Genomic DNA, 18,929 nt, shown 5'->3' on the forward strand with positions numbered 1-18,929 from the left:
GGGTTACTAAGCGCGGCCCTGCACTTAGTAACCCGATGTTTACCCTGGTTACCAGGGGACTTCGGCATCGTTGGTCGCTGGAGAGCTGTCTGTGTGACAGCTCTCCAGCGACCACACAACGACGAAACAGCGACGCTGCAGCGATCGGCATCGTTGCCTATATCGCTGCAGCGTCGCTTATTGTGACGGTACCTTAAGTTCATCGCGAGGCCAAGGAGCGACCCTCTATGCACCTGAAGACATACATAGTAACATAGTAACATAGTTAGTAAGGCCGAAAAAAGACATTTGTCCATCCAGTTCAGCCTATATTCCATCATAATAAATACCCAGATCTACGTCCTTCTACAGAACCTAATAATTGTATGATACAATATTGTTCTGCTCCAGGAAGACATCCAGGCCTCTCTTGAACCCCTCGACTGAGTTCGCCATCACCACCTCCTCAGGCAAGCAATTCCAGATTCTCACTGCCCTAACAGTAAAGAATCCTCTTCTATGTTGGTGGAAAAACCTTCTCTCCTCCAGACGCAAAGAATGCCCCCTTGTGCCCGTCACCTTCCTTGGTATAAACAGATCCTCAGCGAGATATTTGTATTGTCCCCTTATATACTTATACATGGTTATTAGATCGCCCCTCAGTCGTCTTTTTTCTAGACTAAATAATCCTAATTTCGCTAATCTATCTGGGTATTGTAGTTCTCCCATCCCCTTTATTAATTTTGTTGCCCTCCTTTGTACTCTCTCTAGTTCCATTATATCCTTCCTGAGCACCGGTGCCCAAAACTGGACACAGTACTCCATGTGCGGTCTAACTAGGGATTTGTACAGAGGCAGTATAATGCTCTCATCATGTGTATCCAGACCTCTTTTAATGCACCCCATGATCCTGTTTGCCTTGGCAGCTGCTGCCTGGCACTGGCTGCTCCAGGTAAGTTTATCATTAACTAGGATCCCCAAGTCCTTCTCCCTGTCAGATTTACCCAGTGGTTTCCCGTTCAGTGTGTAATGGTGATATTGATTCCCTCTTCCCATGTGTATAACCTTACATTTATCATTGTTAAACCTCATCTGCCACCTTTCAGCCCAAGTTTCCAACTTATCCAGATCCATCTGTAGCAGAATACTATCTTCTCTTGTATTAACTGCTTTACATAGTTTTGTATCATCTGCAAATATCGATATTTTACTGTGTAAACCTTCTACCAGATCATTAATGAATATGTTGAAGAGAACAGGTCCCAATACTGACCCCTGCGGTACCCCACTGGTCACAGCGACCCAGTTAGAGACTATACCATTTATAACCACCCTCTGCTTTCTATCACTAAGCCAGTTACTAACCCATTTACACACATTTTCCCCCAGACCAAGCATTCTCATTTTGTGTACCAACCTCTTGTGTGGCACGGTATCAAACGCTTTGGAAAAATCGAGATATACCACGTCCAATGACTCACCGTGGTCCAGTCTATAGCTTACCTCTTCATAAAAACTGATTAGATTGGTTTGACAGGAGCGATTTCTCATAAACCCATGCTGATATGGAGTTAAACAGTTATTCTCATTGAGATAATCCAGAATAACATCCCTCAGAAACCCTTCAAATATTTTACCAACAATAGAGGTTAGACTTACTGGCCTATAATTTCCAGGTTCACTTTTAGAGCCCTTTTTGAATATTGGCATATTGGCATACAATTCCTGACATTAAGAAATAACCTTTGGAATATATCTCATCAGAGAAATCTGCTTCTTTCTCCTCCAGGACTGATCATTCATTCTCAAAATTCTCATTTCACAAGTTAAGATTTTTCCATTATGGAGATAGGAGATGACAGTTGGTTCTCATAAGATTCTTTGCAGAAAGGAGGAGCTCTGCATCTTCCTCCTCTCCTCTGCTTAGAAATTATCAGTACTAGTGATGAGCGAATATACTCGTTACTCGAGATTTATCGAGCACACTCGAGTATTTTTTAGTGCTCGGAGTTTTAGTTTTTATTGCCTCAGCTGAGTGATTTACATCTGATAGCCAGCATAAGTACATGTGGGGATTCCTAGCAACCAGACAACCCCCACATGTACTTATGCTGGCTAACAGATGTAAATCATTCAGCTGCAGCAAGAAAAACGAAAACTCCGAGCACTAAAAAATACTTGGAGGACCCCCAAGTGTGCTCGGGAAATCTCGAGTAACGAGTATATTCACTCATCACTAATCAGTAAAAACTGTCATCTGCCAAGATTCTATATAGATGAGAGCGGAGACCTATGTGCACCAATTGCCATCTCCTAGCTGAAATACAGGAAAATCTGTCTTCACTGAATAGAGATTTTGACCTATGAAATGGCAATTTTGAAAATTAATGATCAGTCCTAGAACAGAAAGAAACAGATTTCTATGAGATAGATTACAAAGTTTCTTTATTTGTACTATTAATTTATCAAATTAAAAATGTTTATTCGAGTTTTAAGATGTTTAATTAACATGCTCATTTAATTAAGAAAAATCATTTGCAAACGGGCTGGCAAGGCCGCAGTAGAACCCAATCTGCCTGACCCTAATGTCTCCCTACGTCCTCTGTTGGGCGAAGAGATGGCAGACCCCACACACAGGCTGCTGACTGATATCAGAGCGACTGGCAATGTACTACGCGGGCTGGGCAATGTACTACGCGGGCTGGGCAATGTACTACGCGGGCTGGGCAATGTACTACGCGGGCTGGGCAATGTACTACGCGGGCTGGGCAATGTACTACGCGGGCTGGGCAATGTACTACGCGGGCTGGGCAATGTACTACGCGGGCTGGGCAATGTACTACGCGGGCTGGGCAATGTACTACGCGGGCTGGGCAATATACTACGCGGGCTGGGCAATATACTACGCGGGCTGGGCAATATACTACGCGGGCTGGGCAATATACTACGCGGGCTGGGCAATATACTACGCGGGCTGGGCAATATACTACGCGGGCTGGGCAATATACTACGCGGGCTGGGCAATATACTACGTGGGCTGGGCAATATACTACGTGGGCTGGGCAATATACTACATGGGCATGCATATTCTAGAATACTGGATGCGTTAGAATCGGGCCACCATCTAGTGTCTTATATTCTAGGTTCTTCAAAGTAGCCACCTTTTGCTTTGATGACTGCTTTGCACACTCTTGGCATTCTCTTGATGAGCTTCAAGAGTTAGTCACCGGGAATGGTCTTCCAACAGAGATGCTTAGCACTTGTTGTCCCTTTTGCCTTCACTCTACGGTCCAGCTCACCCCAAACCATCTCGATTGGGTTCAGGTCTGGTGACTGTGGAGGCCAGGTCATCTGGTGTAGCATCCATCACTCTCCTTCTTGGTCAAATAGCCCTTACACAGCCTGGAGGTGTGTTTGGGGTCATTGTCCTGTTGAAAAATAAATGATGGTCCAACTAAACGCAAACCAGACTTTGCATGATGGTTCCGGGAATGACTTCTCGCTCCCAATCACAAGATGGGATACATCCTGGCCCCAATCCCCACCAAAGAAGAGGAGGACCCCCGGCTGCTTTCCTTTCCAGAGTTCTTGGTATGATGGCAGCCCGGCCGCGTGCACGTCACTACCATCACAGCAACCTGTCATGACTCAGCACAGAACGGAAATCATCACCAACAAAACAAGCAGAGAATGACATTAAGCCGAATTTCCCCCCCAGTCACGCAGCCCGCCACAGTGTAAAATCCACAGATGAAGCAGCGTTTCCACAACAAGCCACGCTGCCTTACTGTAACAAAATAAGGGAAATCTGTACATTTTTGGTAAATTTCACACTTGCCGTTTTCTCTTCTAAGCTGAATGATACGCTCTGTTATTTTCGGACAATTATAGGGGACATTTCCAGATCAGACTTTTACTGCACCCCAAGAATGTGGCCGATAAGACGGGAATCCCACCTCTGGGGTCTGCGTAATCCTGGAGAGCATTTGTCCCCTCAATCACGCACAGATCTCAGCGCCACTTTTATGCAAATTCTGAATATAAGCCCCATACGGTTTATCCTTTTTGGTCAATGTAGCTGTATGACTTATTTACCAAAAAAAAAGACATTCCGAAGATTCAATATTTTTTATTTTTTCAGAATTTAAAGGATTTGTCTGGGACTTTCACACTGATGGTCTTTCATAGGGTACAGCATGAATATCAGGTTGGTGGGGGTGCGACACCTCCGCCGATCAGCTGTTATCAGTGCCAGACGAACGTGCTCAGCTGCACAGCACAGCTCCCCCAACTGCATAGTGACCGAGCCCGGGGACTGCACATAGAACTCGTATTCCTAAGGCTAGGGTCACATGACTATTTTTTTTTCTTATCTGAGAAAAATCAGTCCGATTATGCTACTGACACTCTGATCAGTTTTTTTCTCACACGAGAAGATGGGAGAAAAAAAAGCCTCAATTTTCTCCATTTTGTCAGTTCATGGAAATCCGACTGCACTTGGATGTCATCCGAGTGCAGTCTAGTGTTTTCCATAGACTTAATGACTTGAATAGTCAAATGCGATCCGATTTTAGGATGCAAATTGGTCATGTGGCGATTGTTTTCCTTGGACAGACCTGATCCAAAAAAAAAAAAAAAATATCAAACAAGTTCATGGCCCGAGGGCCATCGGATGTTTTGTTGGATCGCTCTCAAAACGAAAATACGGTCGTCTACACGAGCCCTAAGTATAGGCCATCAATGTAATAGTCCTAGAAAACCCCTTTAATCATCCAGGTAAATGTAATATTTTGACAGATTGGACCTTTAGGGAGAAAACAAAACTTAGTTATGTTTATTTTTATTCAATTCTTTATCATTGAATTGGGAAAAGGGAGGGCGATTTAAACATACATTACGTACAGTGTATATATTTATTTTACTTTATATTTTATTTACTAATTTTAACTTTATTGTTTTGACCCCAAGGGAAGTCGAACCTTCACTCGTTTGTCCAATATTTTAGTGTAAAGTAAGAAATGGAGGAAAACACTCTACATTCACAGCAGCTGCGTGTTGTCGAGGGTCCCATAGATGTTGAATAGAGCACCCCACCGCTCCTCCTCACTGCAGACATGCACCCACTTCATCCAACCTGTTATACTAGTCCATGCACCTCAATCTCCCCACCCCCCAAAAAAATTCGACCCCCATTTTATGATGCTTTTATACCATATAATGCAGCAGCGTCTGTATGACAAGGAGCTTTGCACACGCTCATTAGATGCTTCAATACAAAACATAGGGTTGAGGTCTAACCATTGTGGCTAATGTTCATGAGTTATTTCCAGGAAGTTTAGGCTATGTTCACATGTTGCGTTTTTGCAGCGTTTTTTATGCAACGTTTAAGGACCTTACAGAAAGCAGGTTTTGCTTAGATTTTGTCAGCTCACGTTTTGTCTCTTGTGCATGCTGATAAAGTTTAGTGCTCCCAAAAAAATCTGATTCAACTTCATCAGGTTTTGGAAGCAAAAACGCAGCAAAACCTGATACCTGTGTTTTATGCAGCCATTTTTGCACTACCCATTGCTTTCAATGGATGAAAAATAGGGATTTTTGTGTGTACTCACCGTAAAATCCTTTTCTCCGAGCCACTCATTGGGGGACACAGGACCATGGGTTATGCTGCTGTCACTAGGAGGCTGACACTAAGCTGAGACAAAAAAAGGTTAGCTCATCCCCTGCAGTATACACCCTCGTACTGGCTTCCAGACACCCAGTTTAGTGCAAAAGCAGTAGGATAGTAACAATATAACAAGTAACATTAGAATATAACATGTCAAACAAACAGTCAAGATCAAAAAAACAAGATCACGAGCCGAAAGGCTACCAGGGTGGGTGCTGTGTCCCCCAATGAGTGGCTCGGAGAAAAGGATTTTACGGTGAGTACACACAAAAATCCCTATTTCTCCTTCGCCTCATTGGGGGACACAGGACCATGGGACGTCCCAAAGCAGTCCCTGGGAGGGAAACAATACAACCAAAATAACTCCGTGTACCATCTGACTACAAATGCGCAACGGCCGCCTGCAGGATACGCCTGCCAAGGGCCGTGTCCGCAGAGGAGTGAATGTGAACATTGTAATGCTTTGTGAAAGTATGCAGGCTGGACCACGTTGCGGCCTTGCAAACCTGCTCCGCTGTTGCCTGGTGCCGGATGGCCCAGGAAGCACCCATCGACCGAGTGGAGTGAGCTCTAATCCCCGCCGGGATAGGACTGCCCCTGACCCGATAGGATTCCTGGATAGCAGATCGGATCCATCTGGCTATCGTGGATTTAGACGCAGCCAAACCCTTTCTGTGACCTTCCGGGAGCACGAAAAGGGCGTCCGATTTCCTGAAGTGAGCCGTTCTGGAAATGTACCTCCTGAGGGCCCTTACCACGTCCAGGGTATGGAGAGCTTTCTCGACCCTATGTTTGGGCTGCGGGCAAAAGGAGGGAAGAATGATGTCCTCATTGAGATGGAAAGATGAGACCACCTTCGGAAGAAATGCCGGAGAAGGACGTAGGACTACCTTGTCCTGATGAAAGGCAAGGAAAGGAATTCGGCAGGATAAAGCGGCGAGCTCTGAAACCCTTCTGATGGACGTCACCGCTACCAGGAAGGCAACCTTCCAAGAGAGGACAGAGAGCGGAACGTCTTGAAGGGGTTCGAACGGAGGTTCCTGAAGAACCCCCAGAACCAAGTTGAGATCCCAGGTCTCTAGCGGCATCCTGTAGGGAGGAACCACATGGGAGACTCCCTGGATGAAAGTCTTGACCTGAAGGTTGGTGGCGATCCTACGCTGGAAAAGCACGGATAACGCTGAGATCTGACCTTTGAGGGAACTCAGGGCCAAACCGGAGTCCAGACCAGACTGAAGGAAATTCAAGATGCAAGGGATAGAGAAAACGAGCGGAGGGTGACCCCGGAGCCTGCACCATGAGAAGAAGGTTTTCCAGACGCGGTGGTAGATGGAGGCGGAAGACGCCTTGCGAGCACTTAACATGGTGGGGATGACCTGCTGAGAGAAACCGGCACGAGTTAGAATCCAGGTTTCAACAGCCACGCCGTTAAACGTAGGGCCCCTGAGCTCTGATGGTAGATCGGTCCTTGGCGAAGCAGGTCTGGGCGGTCTGGCAACCGCAAGGGAACGTCGGCTACGAGCTGAACGAGCTCCGCGTACCAAGCGCGACGAGGCCAGTCTGGGGCGACCAGGATGACTGGAACTCCCTCCGTCTTGATCTTTCGGATCACCTTCGGCAGTAAGGGAAGGGGAGGGAACACGTATGGGAGCTGAAATTGATGCCACGGAGAGATCAGCGCGTCCACTCCTATGGCCTGGGGATCCCGAGATCGAGCAATGAAGTTGAGAACTTTGGCGTTCAATCTGGACGCCATCAGATCCACGTCCGGGGTCCCCCAGCGAAGACAGATCTGGTGAAAAACCTCTGGGTGGAGTTCCCACTCCCCCGAGGCAAGGCCCTGGCGGCTCAGGAAGTCCGCCGCCCAGTTCTCGACTCCTGGAATGTGCACCGCAGAGATGATGGAATGGTTGGTTTCGGCCCAACGAAGGATGAGGGAGACTTCCTGCATCGCCGCCCTGCTGCGGGTACCCCCCTGGTGGTTGATGTAAGCCACCGCCGTGACGTTGTCCGATTGGACTCGTACTGGGTGACCCGCGAGCAGGGCGTGAAAGTGACTCAGTGCAAGTCTGATAGCACGAATCTCCAGGATGTTGATGGGGAGTTTGGATTCCCGAACTGTCCAGCGGCCCTGGGCAGAGTGGTGGAGGAACACCGCCCCCCAGCCAAGGAGACTGGCGTCGGTAGTTACCACTAACCAGCGGATCGGGAGGAAGGACTTCCCCTGGAGAAGAGATGGGCCCAGGGTCCACCATACGAGAGATTGTCTGACCCGCGGGGACAGGGGACAAGGGCGGTCGAGAGATGAGATACTCCTGTCCCAGATGTCCAGCAAAGCCTGTTGCAAGGGACGGAGATGGAGTTGAGCAAAAGAAACTGCTTCGATTGTGGCAACCATCTTCCCCAAAATCTTCATGGCGAACCGAATGGTTCGTGGGCGGGGGTGACAGAGCGTTCGGGCTCCCTTCTGAAGTGCTTGGGCATTGGACCGAGGAAGCAAGACCAGACCCCTCGAAGTGTCCAGGATCATTCCCAGAAAGGAGATCCGACGGGCCGGAACGGGAGCGGATTTGTCCCAGTTGATCAACCAACCTAGGCGCAAAAGAGAATCCAGGGTAATGTGGATGCTTGACTCGCAGGCTTGAAAAGACGGGCCCTTTATGAGGAGATCGTCTAAGTAAGGTAACACGACGACTCCTCGAGAATGAAGGATGGCCATGACAGCCGCCATGACCTTGGTAAATACCCTGGGCGCCGTGGCGAGACCGAAGGGTAAGGCCGTGAACTGGAAGTGGTCCTCCCGAATGGCAAAGCGGAGGAACCTCTGATGAGACGGAAAAATCGGAATGTGAAGATAGGCATCCTTGATGTCTATCGAGGCCAGAAATTCCCCTCTTTCCATCGAAGAGATGACCGATCTGAGCGATTCCATCCTGAAGTGCCGGACTCTTACGCACTTGTTCAGGAGCTTCAGATCCAAAATGGGCCGCACTTTTCCGTCCTTCTTTGGCACGACGAAGAGGTTTGAGTAGAAACCTTTGAACCTCTCGTGTTCCGGGACCGGGACAATGACCCCGCTCTGGCGGAGGGAGTGGATGGCGCAAAGAAGGGCGCGAGCCTGAGCTGCCGAGCTGGGAAGACGAGAGGGGAAAAACCGAGTTGGAGGAGGAGAGGAGAACTCTATCTTGTAGCCTGACGATACCAGATCCCTGACCCATTCGTCGTGCACGACGGAGAGCCAGGCTTGCTGAAAAAGGAGCAGACGTCCGCCTACTCTGATGGTATCGACTGGCGCCGTTCCCGAGTCATTGAGACGGGAATCTGGGAGGTCTGGACCCTCGGGATCTGCGTTGTCTCGGTTTCCCGCGCCAGGAAGGAATAGGCCTGAAGGAGGGACGAGCGTCTCTGTCAGTGCGAGCGGAACGGTCCGATCTGGGAAGACCGGTAGGATTGGACCAGGCTGGGCTGGTACGAAAGGGCCGAAAGCGAAAGTAAGGCTGGCGCTGGAAGGCCGCCTTGGGCCTCTGTTGGGGAAGGAACTTGCTCTTTCCCCCTGTGGCGTCGGAAATAAGCTGGTCAAGCTTTTCGCCGAAAAGACGCCCGCTTTGAAAAGGGAGGGAGATCAGAGATTTCTTAGAGGAGGAATCTGCGCGCCACTCCCTGAGCCAAAGAGCCCTTCTGATAGCGACGGCGTTGGAAGCCGCGGATGCTGCGCAATTCGCCGCGTCGAGGGATGCGAACATCACATAATCGCTAGCCATGGCTAACTGCTTGGCTAGGTCTGCCATATCAGACGGGAGGTCCTGTTCGTTAATGGATTTCGCTAGAGCATCCGCCCAGGAGACCATAGCCTTGGACACCCAAGCCGCTGCGAAGGAGGGGGACAGGGAAGAGCCAGAGGCTTCATACACCGAACGAGCTAGCGAGTCTATCTGGCGTTCGGTGGGGCTCTTAATTGACGCGCCCTCCGGAACTGAAAGAAGCGTTTTAGAAGCTAGGCGTGAGACCGGCGGATCTACTAAAGGAGGATCCGTCCAGTCTTTCACGAGATCCGCTGAGAAGGGGTACTTAGATAGCAGATCCTTCTTACCCGTGAACCGCTTATCTGGATGCTCCCTGTGACGCCTGACTATATCCAGAAAGGCTGGATGAGAGGCAAAGGATTTGTGGGAACGTTTGGATCTGGTAAAAGAGACCGCGTGTTCTGGAGCGGAATTAGCGTCATCCTCCACCTTAAGAGCGTGATTGACTGCTACAATGAGGGAGTCGACCGTAGCTCTGAACTCCGGAGCCTCCGGGTCCAATGATACCTCGGACTCATGTTCAGAGTCGGGAACGCTGTGAGCCCCCAAAGAGGGTGAGCGAGAGGGGGAGCTGTCAGATTCCGAGCGGCGAGGAGAGCGTTCAGGAGAGGAAGGGCGGATCCGCTTTCGGGATGACCGAGCCTCTTTATGGAGAGAGCGGCCCCTGCTAACCGACGATTCCCCTGCTATGGAGTGATCTCTTAACGCCTGTAACGGGTTACCTCGTTCCCCGGGAGGATTTTGAATGGATTTGATGGCGTTGGCTAAAAAATCCACGGATTGAGAGAGAGAAGCGACCCACGGGGGGGGACTAGGTACGCCAGAGTCGGTGGCGGTGGAGGGCTCCTGGGCACATGGAGCATCGCAGGCAGAACAGAGGGGGGAACTTTGAGGCCTAGGAAGAGGGGCCTGACAGGTGGTACACGCAGAAAAAAAGGTCGTATGCACCTTAGAGGATTTTTTAGATCTAGTCTGCGACATGACTCTAATGCACAAGGAGCCACAGGGGCTATAATCTGGCCTGGGAAGCAGAGGGCGGTGCTGCAGAGGGGAAGCTGACGATGTCTCCTTACCCCGGTCCTGTGTCCCGCTGTCCTGGGGAGCCGAGCTGTGAATCCAGAGATAGGGAACTAGCTGCACGTGGGCGCTGTGCCTCCGGGATGCGGCAGAGCTGGAGCTGCGGCGTGTATGTGAGGACCAAGATGGCTGCCGAGATCAGGGGAGAGATCTCGGCGGCTGCGAGAAGCGCCAGGGACCGGGGGGCGGCGCCGCCGATGACGCGCAGGAGTGGGCGGAGCCTATCGGCAGCGGCCAGGCCGAAGCCGGGGACTAAATTTGCGGCCCCGGCCCGGCGCGCGGCCGCAAAGGGCCGACGTCTCGGCCCACCATCTGCGCTGCAGCCCGCCAATGTGCCAAGTTGAGGAGGAGTCCTCCGGACCGCTGTGACCCCCCCATCCCCCACGGAACACTTACCCCTATGGAGGTGAGAGGAACCTTAGGATGGCTGGGACGGTGCAGGGATTGGGAAGCCTCAATCCACCAGCCCCTGAGAGAGAGGGGTGGAGAGGAACCGTCCACCACCTGAGTCACACAGAACATTGGTGATGCAGTGTGGTCTGCACGGATGCCACGGGGATAGGGCCACTGTACAGCCGAGGGTAGAACCTGGTGGACAGGGCACATGTCCGGCAATAAAAAGGCCTGGCTGCAGAGGAGGATACTGGAGGAAAACACCAGTGCTCGTCTGTATAAAAAAAAAAAAAAAAGGGGAGATCGGGGCCCTTTTAGGGGAGAAACCGTCGCCCAAAAAATGTCAGCTCAGGCAGTGGCTCCCACGTCGCAGGAGAGGATACGGAGAGGTGAAACTCCCGTGCTCGCCTGTTGTTGGTTCGGGGGAGATCGGACCTTGAAAGGACCCGTCGCCCCCTTCGTCCGGAATAGATTAAAAAGAAAAAATTCGAGAAATTAAAAATCAGTGTGCCTCCTACGGACACTAAGCTTAAACTGGGTGTCTGGAAGCCAGTACGAGGGTGTATACTGCAGGGGAGGAGCGAACCTTTTTTTGTCTCAGCTTAGTGTCAGCCTCCTAGTGACAGCAGCATAACCCATGGTCCTGTGTCCCCCAATGAGGCGAAGGAGAAACACAACGTGACATGCTTCATTTTGAAAAAACGCAGCTCTTTGACAAAACAGACAGGAAAAAAAAAACAAGCTGTGTGCATGAGATTTCTGAAATCTCAGACTTTGCTTGAACTGTGAAATGCAACTGAAAATGTGCCTACAAAAAAACGCTGCAAAAAAGCAAAGTGTGAACATAGCCTAAGAGTCTTAACAAAAAAAGCCCTAAAGGCCAGTGTGAAAATTGCAAGAATTTATATTTTGTGTTTTAGGGTATGTGCACACGATGCAGATTTAGTGCAGAATTGGTGCAGAACTGCAGCAGATTTTTCTGCTGCAGAACTGCTCTGTGATTTAGGCTATGTTCACAGATTGCGGTTTTTACCACGGAACCGCGGCGATTTTGCAGCTGTGGGTCCGCAGCAGTTTCCATAGCGTTTACAGTAACATGTAAACCCTATGGAAACCGCTGTGCACATGCTGCGGGAAAAACCGCGTGGGAACGCAGCGGTTTACAACCCGCAGCATGTCACTTCTTTGTGCAGAATCGCAGCGATTCTGCACCCATAGAAATGCATTGATCCGCTTACTTCCCGCATGGGGCTGTGCACACCATGCGGGAAGTAATGCGGATAATGTGCGGGTGGTACCCGGGGTGGAGGAGGGGAGACTCTCCTCCAGGCCCTGGGAACCATATTTGATTAAAAAAAAAAAAAAAAGAATTTAAATAAAAAATCATGATATACTCACCTCTGAAGTCTCAGCGCTGCACGCGGCCGTCCGGTCTCAGGTTTGCTATGCGACCAGGACCTGCGGTGACGTCGCGGTCACATGACCATGACGTCACGAAGGTCCTTCTCGCACAGCATTTTTGGAACCGGACCGCCGCCTGCAGCGCCGAGGAGATCGAGACATCAGAGGGTGAGTATAACATTATTTTTTTTATTTTTAACATTACTATTGATGCTGCATATTGCTGCATATGCAGCATCAATAGTAGGGGTAAAATCCCGCAGCGGAACCCGCAGGACAAACCGCAATAAATCTGCAGGGATAACCGCAGCGGGTTTGCCCTGCAGATTTATCAAATCCGCTGCGGGAGAACCCGCAGGGACAGGACGCTATGTGTGAACATAGCCTTACAGTACAATGTAAATCAATGTGAAAAGAAAAAAGCTGTGCACATGGTGCAGAAAAATCTGCACAGCTTTTTTTTTCACATTGATTTACATGAAACTGCACAGAAACTGCACAGAAACTGCACAGAAACTGCACAGAGACTGCACAGAGACTGCACAGAGACTGCACAGAGACTGCACAGAGACTGCACAGAAACTGCACAGAAACTGCAGATGCAGATTTAAGGCTATGTACACACTTTGCGGATTCCACTGCGGAATTTTCCGCAGCGAAATTCCAATGTCCGCAGTGAAAACCCGTTGCGGTTTTTACTGCGGATTTATTGCGGTTTTTACTGCGGTTTCTTATGCGGATTTTCATCTGCAGTTTCCTATTGGAGCAGGTGAAAATCCGCAGAAAAGAAGTGACATGCTGCGGAATGTAATCCGCTGCGTTTCCGCGCGTTTTTTTCCACTGCATGTGCACAGCGTTTTTTGTTTCCCATAGGTTTACATTGTACTGTAAACTCATGGGAAACTGCTGCGGATCCGCAGCGGTCAAATCCGCTGCGGATCTGCAGCAAAATCCGCAAAGTGTGCGCATAGCCTTAGTGCAGAAAATTCTGCACCACATTTCCTACGTGTGCACAGAGCCTAAGGCTATGTGCACACGTTGCGGATTTGAGTTTTCCATGCGCTGTACAGTACCATGAAAACCTATGGAAAAGCAAATCTGCAGTGCACATGCTGTGGAAAATTCCGTGCAGAAACGCAGCGGTTTATTTTCCGCAGCATGACAATTCTTTGCGCAGATTCCACAATGTTTTACACCTATTCCATTATAGGAATCCGCAGGTGTAAAACCACAGGCGAAATCCACACAAAATCTAAAGAAAACCAGCAGTTAAACCGCAGGTCATTTTACCTGCAGATTCTGAGCAGAAAAATCTGCAATGGAATCTGCAACGTCTGCACATTACCTGGGAAATCCGTGCGGAATTCGCTTGCGGTTTTACACCTGCGGATTCCTAGGTGTAAAACGCTGACAAACCTGCACAAAGAATTGACATGCTGCGGAAAATAAACTGCTGCGTTTCTGCGTGGAATTTTCTGCAGCATCTGCACTTTGAATTTGGTTTCCATAGGTTTACATGGTACTGTACTATGCATGGAAAACTGCTGCGGATCCGCAGGGCCAAATCCGCAACTTGTGCACATACCCTTATACTGACAAATGAAAAAAAATTTTACAAAAAAATGTTAAAAATTATATTTAGCACAAAAACCTGATTTAAACGATATGTCATTTTCTAATACATATTCCCTTTATGGAAGCACTCCCGGGAGTTTTCTTCTAAATACATGTAATAGAAGCGCAATAAAATACTTAGCGATCATCGTATTCCCAGTTTTCACCACCTCCCTTGTCTATAGTTCCGCATTCTCACACGACAGAGACTTATATCGTAAAGGCGGTACACCAGAGTGCGCTCAGAGAGCGAAAATCGGACTGTACTCAGATTGTCATCCGAGTGCAGTCCGATGATTTCCACGCACTCGCTGACTCGCATGGCCTAGACATAGTACGATCCAAATATCAGACATGTGAACAGCCCCGTAGACCAACATTGGTCTTGGTGCGATCCGATATTTTGTCAGATCGCCCTCGGGCCAACAATACGGCCATAAATGTGACTTCTGACTCACACACAGAGCGCAGTGCGATCCGGAAAATCGGAATGTCAGTGAGCGAGAAGAGCGACGCAGCGCTGGAAACTGGGATAGGCGACGATCAGTATTTTACAGTACACACGTATTTAGTGAGGTTTAGCAAATAAAATATTTCTTGGAGAGGGGAGGGGATGGCGCCACATCGGGTCCACTAATCCAAAGACGGCCAGGGATGGTGGCAGGTAGGAGGAGGTTCACAGGGCTCTGGCATGGTGGCCACAGACTACGGAGCTATCGTCCTGCAAATCTTTTAGCTCAACTCTACTGATCATAGGGGGGCAGGTAAACATCCGTCTACCAAAGAAGGACAAAAAAAAAAAAAAGTCAATATTCAGCAACATGGTCGGCCATGCAATTCTGTTACCTATGAAACCAAAGTGCAAACAGTCCCAGAGCAATCTATGTAATGTGCCCCCCATACCACAGCAACAATATAAAGAGTTCTGGAATCTGAAGTTTGTTTCCCCTGAAAGTGTCTTTTTCAGTCGTTTCCTGATCGTTTTTTTCAGCAGTTTTTTTTCTAGTGTTTTTAGAGTGACTTTCAGAGTTTTTTTTTTACTGTAATCAATAAGGAAAAAAACCAAAGTAAAGTCATTGCCAAAAAGCTCAAAAAATGATGCCCGGGCGTATTTGCCTTCTGCATGCGGATTTTGGTGAGAATTTTAGCCTGTGCGCTGCAAGAGTGAAAACCGCAATGAATTCTGCACACAGAATTTACAAGTCGCAAATTTGTGGGAGGAAAATTTCTGCAACATGTAGACGAGAGTATTACAATCTCATTAATGAAGCTGGTGCTTTTATTAACGCTGCAAATTTTCGGCAAGCAAATTCAAGGGAAAAATGTGCATTCACCCTAAGGCGGTGAACAAAAATGCATGAGAAAAGGGGAATAAAAAAGCATCACAATAGAGCACAGACAATGCGGATGTATCACAACAGGCGATAAACAACAGACCGCTATTGTGTATTTTGGTGGGGAAACAAAAAATGCGCACATATGAACAATGCCTTAGGATATGTTAATAAGGGGAGAAATCGCTGAAATTTTGTCTGACACTGGAGAAATATCAACAACAAATTGCGACGATTCGAGTGCAGATTTACTGATATATATATATATATATATATATAATATATATATATATATATATATATATATATATATATATATATATATATATATTATTTTTTTTAATTTATTTATTTATTTAACACTATACACTTTTTTATAAATATATATATATTTATTTTTTAAACACTATATATATATATTTTTTTTTTTACAGATTCGTGAGTAATCTACAACATAAACTGACACATTGTGGATTAAAAATCTGCAGTGTGTCGGTTTCTGTAGGGTGTGGATGAGATTTAGGACATTTTCGTCCACTGTGGATTTTCCCTCTGAAATTCGGACTGAAAATCATCAATGTACCTGCCACACGTGAACTCTTGGCGCCATTAGTTAGGAAGTCATTCAGAATCTCTAGTGAATCGCTTTCCACCGGCGCGGTGACCAGAATGGTGTCTGTTGCTAAGCAACTGATGTCACAAGGAGCAAGTAACACAGCAGGAATTCCACGGTAACGTAAAGGTCCTCACCCACCATAGCCGGCCGGAGGGGGCAAATCTCATCACATGAGCGGAGACCACCAACTTTTTATTTAAACTACAATAATACGGCAAATTTGACAATTCTGACCATTATAGTCGATCATTTGGAAATTATAACCGGCAGACCAAAGACTACCGTTTGCATAAAGTATCTCCCTAATCTGCCTGTGTAGTCTCATGTTGATGAGGTTGTCCCCCCCTTTTTACTTTCATCCATGTATTTTGGGCTAAAAGTTATTTTGGCAATTTGGTTTCATTAAAAACGTTGCACTTTCTTTTGCTGGCTGCAGAAGGAGTTAACTGAGGATCTGTCAGTGAGCTCTAATGGGAGCGGTCCTGATGTTATCGGTCTTGTTCTGAGCTCCTCTCAGTTTATTTATTGATCACAGATTACGGTATATTATAAATTTAATATGCAGGAAAAAAAAAAGCCGACGCAAATTTTTTAAAGAAACCCAATTGCAAAAGTGATTATTTTTTTCAAGCTACAAATGCAGGCATTTAATAATAATAATAATAATAATAATAATAATAATAATAAAAAAAAGGTCCCTAGAGGTGAACGTTGAGCCCACCAGGACGCGGTAATGACAGAGGCTTGCGATTCCAGGGCCTCTGACCGCCGCTGTATAGTTCCCAGGAACAATAATGTCATGCCCACCCACATGATCGCTGGTAACTCATCACATGACCAGTGATTGGCTGCAGCGGTCACAATAATAATAATAATAATTTTTATTTATATAGCGCCAACATATTCCGCAGCGCTTTACAAATTATAGAGGGGACTTGTACAGACAATAGACATTACAGCATAACAGAAATACAGTTCAAAACAGATACCAGGAGGAGTGAGGGCCCTGCTCGCAAGCTTACAAACTATGAGGAAAAGGGGAGACACGAGAGGTGGATGGTAACAATTGCTTTAGTTATTCGGACCAGCTATAGTGTAAGGCTCAGGTGTTCATGTAAAGCTGCATGAACCAGTTAACTGCCTAAGTATGTAGCAGTACAGACACAGAGGGCTAATACTGCATAAAGTGTATGAGAACATGATGCGAGGAACTTTTTTTTTTTTTTTTTATTATAAATAGGCCACACAGGGATCGTTAGGTTAATGCATTGAGGCGGTAGGCCAGTCTGAACAAATGAGTTTTTAGGGCACGCTTAAAACTGTGGGGATTGGGGATTAATCGTATTAACCTAGGTAGTGCATTCCAAAGAATCGGCGCAGCACGTGTAAAGTCTTGGACACGGGAGTGGGAGGTTCTGATTATTGAGGATGCTAACCTGAGGTCATTAGCGGAGCGGAGGGCACGATTCCCCTGACCGCTGTCACCAATGGGTCAGGATTCACACCGTGACCGTCACCCCTACGTCACGGATTGAGGTGACTTTAGGCCAACAGACGGCTATCACATGTGCAGGGGGGCTTATCTTAGTTATCCCTCCACTCCACGATGTGATGAAAAACCACACACAAGGCTATTGACCTCTTAGTTTACAGCAGGGGCTTATTCTAGGTATCCCACTGCTTTTCTATATACCACGAACTGCAGGGATTTATGAATATCCCGCTTACAGTTCCCCTTAACACTTGCAGCTCTCTGGCGCCCCCCTTACTCTCAGGTCAGATTAGGTACTGCACCCTGGGTAATTAGTCGCCAGAAAGGCTGCCTGCTCTGTACTGGCTATTGGGCACGCTGCAGCGACTCGATAACTACTCCCACTCAGGCAGGAACCATAATTATCAAACCCGCAGTTGCTTCAGCATAATCCAACAGTCAGCGCACTTTCGCTGCCACCAGCTTCGATTAAACGGGTCCGAAGCTAACCCAACACAACAGTAACAGTAGCGTATTTCCCTTCAGAAGACAGGGTAAGTCATATCATTTTATATATTTATTTTACTGTGTGAAACATTAAAAAAAAAAACTACAAAAAAAAAACCAAACAAATGAATCAAAGTGTGAAATGACAATGGCTGTTGTAACCATAACAACCAGTGATACAATGTTGCAGGATATTAACGACACGTCAGTCACGTGACTTCCAGCCCCCCACTCCTCATTAGCATTCACCCGGGCACACCCTGCCGCCGCTCTCCCGGTCCCCGGCACCGCGGGAGCCCGGCCGCCCCACACTGGGCCCAACGGATAATGGCAGCCAACAACAAAGAAAGGAACAGTTGCCCGTAGCAACCAATCAGAACGCAGCTCTTATAGAAGCAAAGTGAAAGCGGCCGTCTGGTTGGTTGCTACGGGTAACTGCAGCTTCCCTCAGCCGCCGCGGTTGTAATCCATATTAGTAAATAGCCGCGCGGTCTGGGCGGGGCAGGTGCCGAGTCACACCGCTCCGGGCCTCCTCCTCCTCCGTAGCGGCGGCCGCGGGCAGGAGACCCCCGAGAAAGCCTGCGGCCTAGCCGTTGTCGCCCAGCAGCAGCTGTAATCGCATCCATCCCCCACCTCCCCCCGGGAGCTGAGAATAGCACACCCTCCTCCCAGAGAGCGACGGCGCCAGCCGCCATCAGTCCTCACACCAGGCCCCAGGCGGGACCGCAGCACTCACCGGCGATGGGTCTCAGCTGTCCGTGTCCCGGGCATTTCGAGCTGCCGGCGGGGGGCTCGCCTGGCGGAGAGCGGGGAGCATCGTGTCCTTCCGGCTGCTCAGCTCTTCTTCCTGCTCCCAGAATCCTGCGCGCTCCCTCCCCTCCCCCAGTCCAGACTCACCCCTCCTCTCCTGAGCGACATCTGCCCACTCCTCCCGTGTCATCCCCATTCCCCACCTCCACCACCGGCAGGACACGGGCAGGAGGCGGACCCGTCCTGGATCAGAGAGGACGCGTTCTAGGAGATGGCCCCGTCCACACCTGACTGCTGTGTGCGGCCTTACAGCATGCGT

General features: G+C 48.4%; 1 protein-coding gene across 5 annotated transcripts in view; it reads right to left on the reverse strand.

The window, feature by feature from the left end:
* Positions 1-18,722, reverse strand: part of RC3H1 (ring finger and CCCH-type domains 1) — a 69,283-nt gene extending 50,561 nt beyond the window's left edge. For all 5 annotated transcript variants that reach the window (XM_069737815.1, XM_069737814.1, XM_069737816.1 and 2 more), the window contains exon 1: positions 18,597-18,722. The gene's annotated coding sequence lies outside the window, so the exon portion shown is untranslated. The remainder of the gene's footprint in view (positions 1-18,596) is intronic.
* Between the last annotated feature and the right edge of the window lie 207 nt (positions 18,723-18,929).

This window comes from Ranitomeya imitator, chromosome 8 (assembly GCF_032444005.1).
Source record: "Ranitomeya imitator isolate aRanImi1 chromosome 8, aRanImi1.pri, whole genome shotgun sequence".
NCBI classification, from domain to species: domain Eukaryota; kingdom Metazoa; phylum Chordata; class Amphibia; order Anura; family Dendrobatidae; genus Ranitomeya; species Ranitomeya imitator.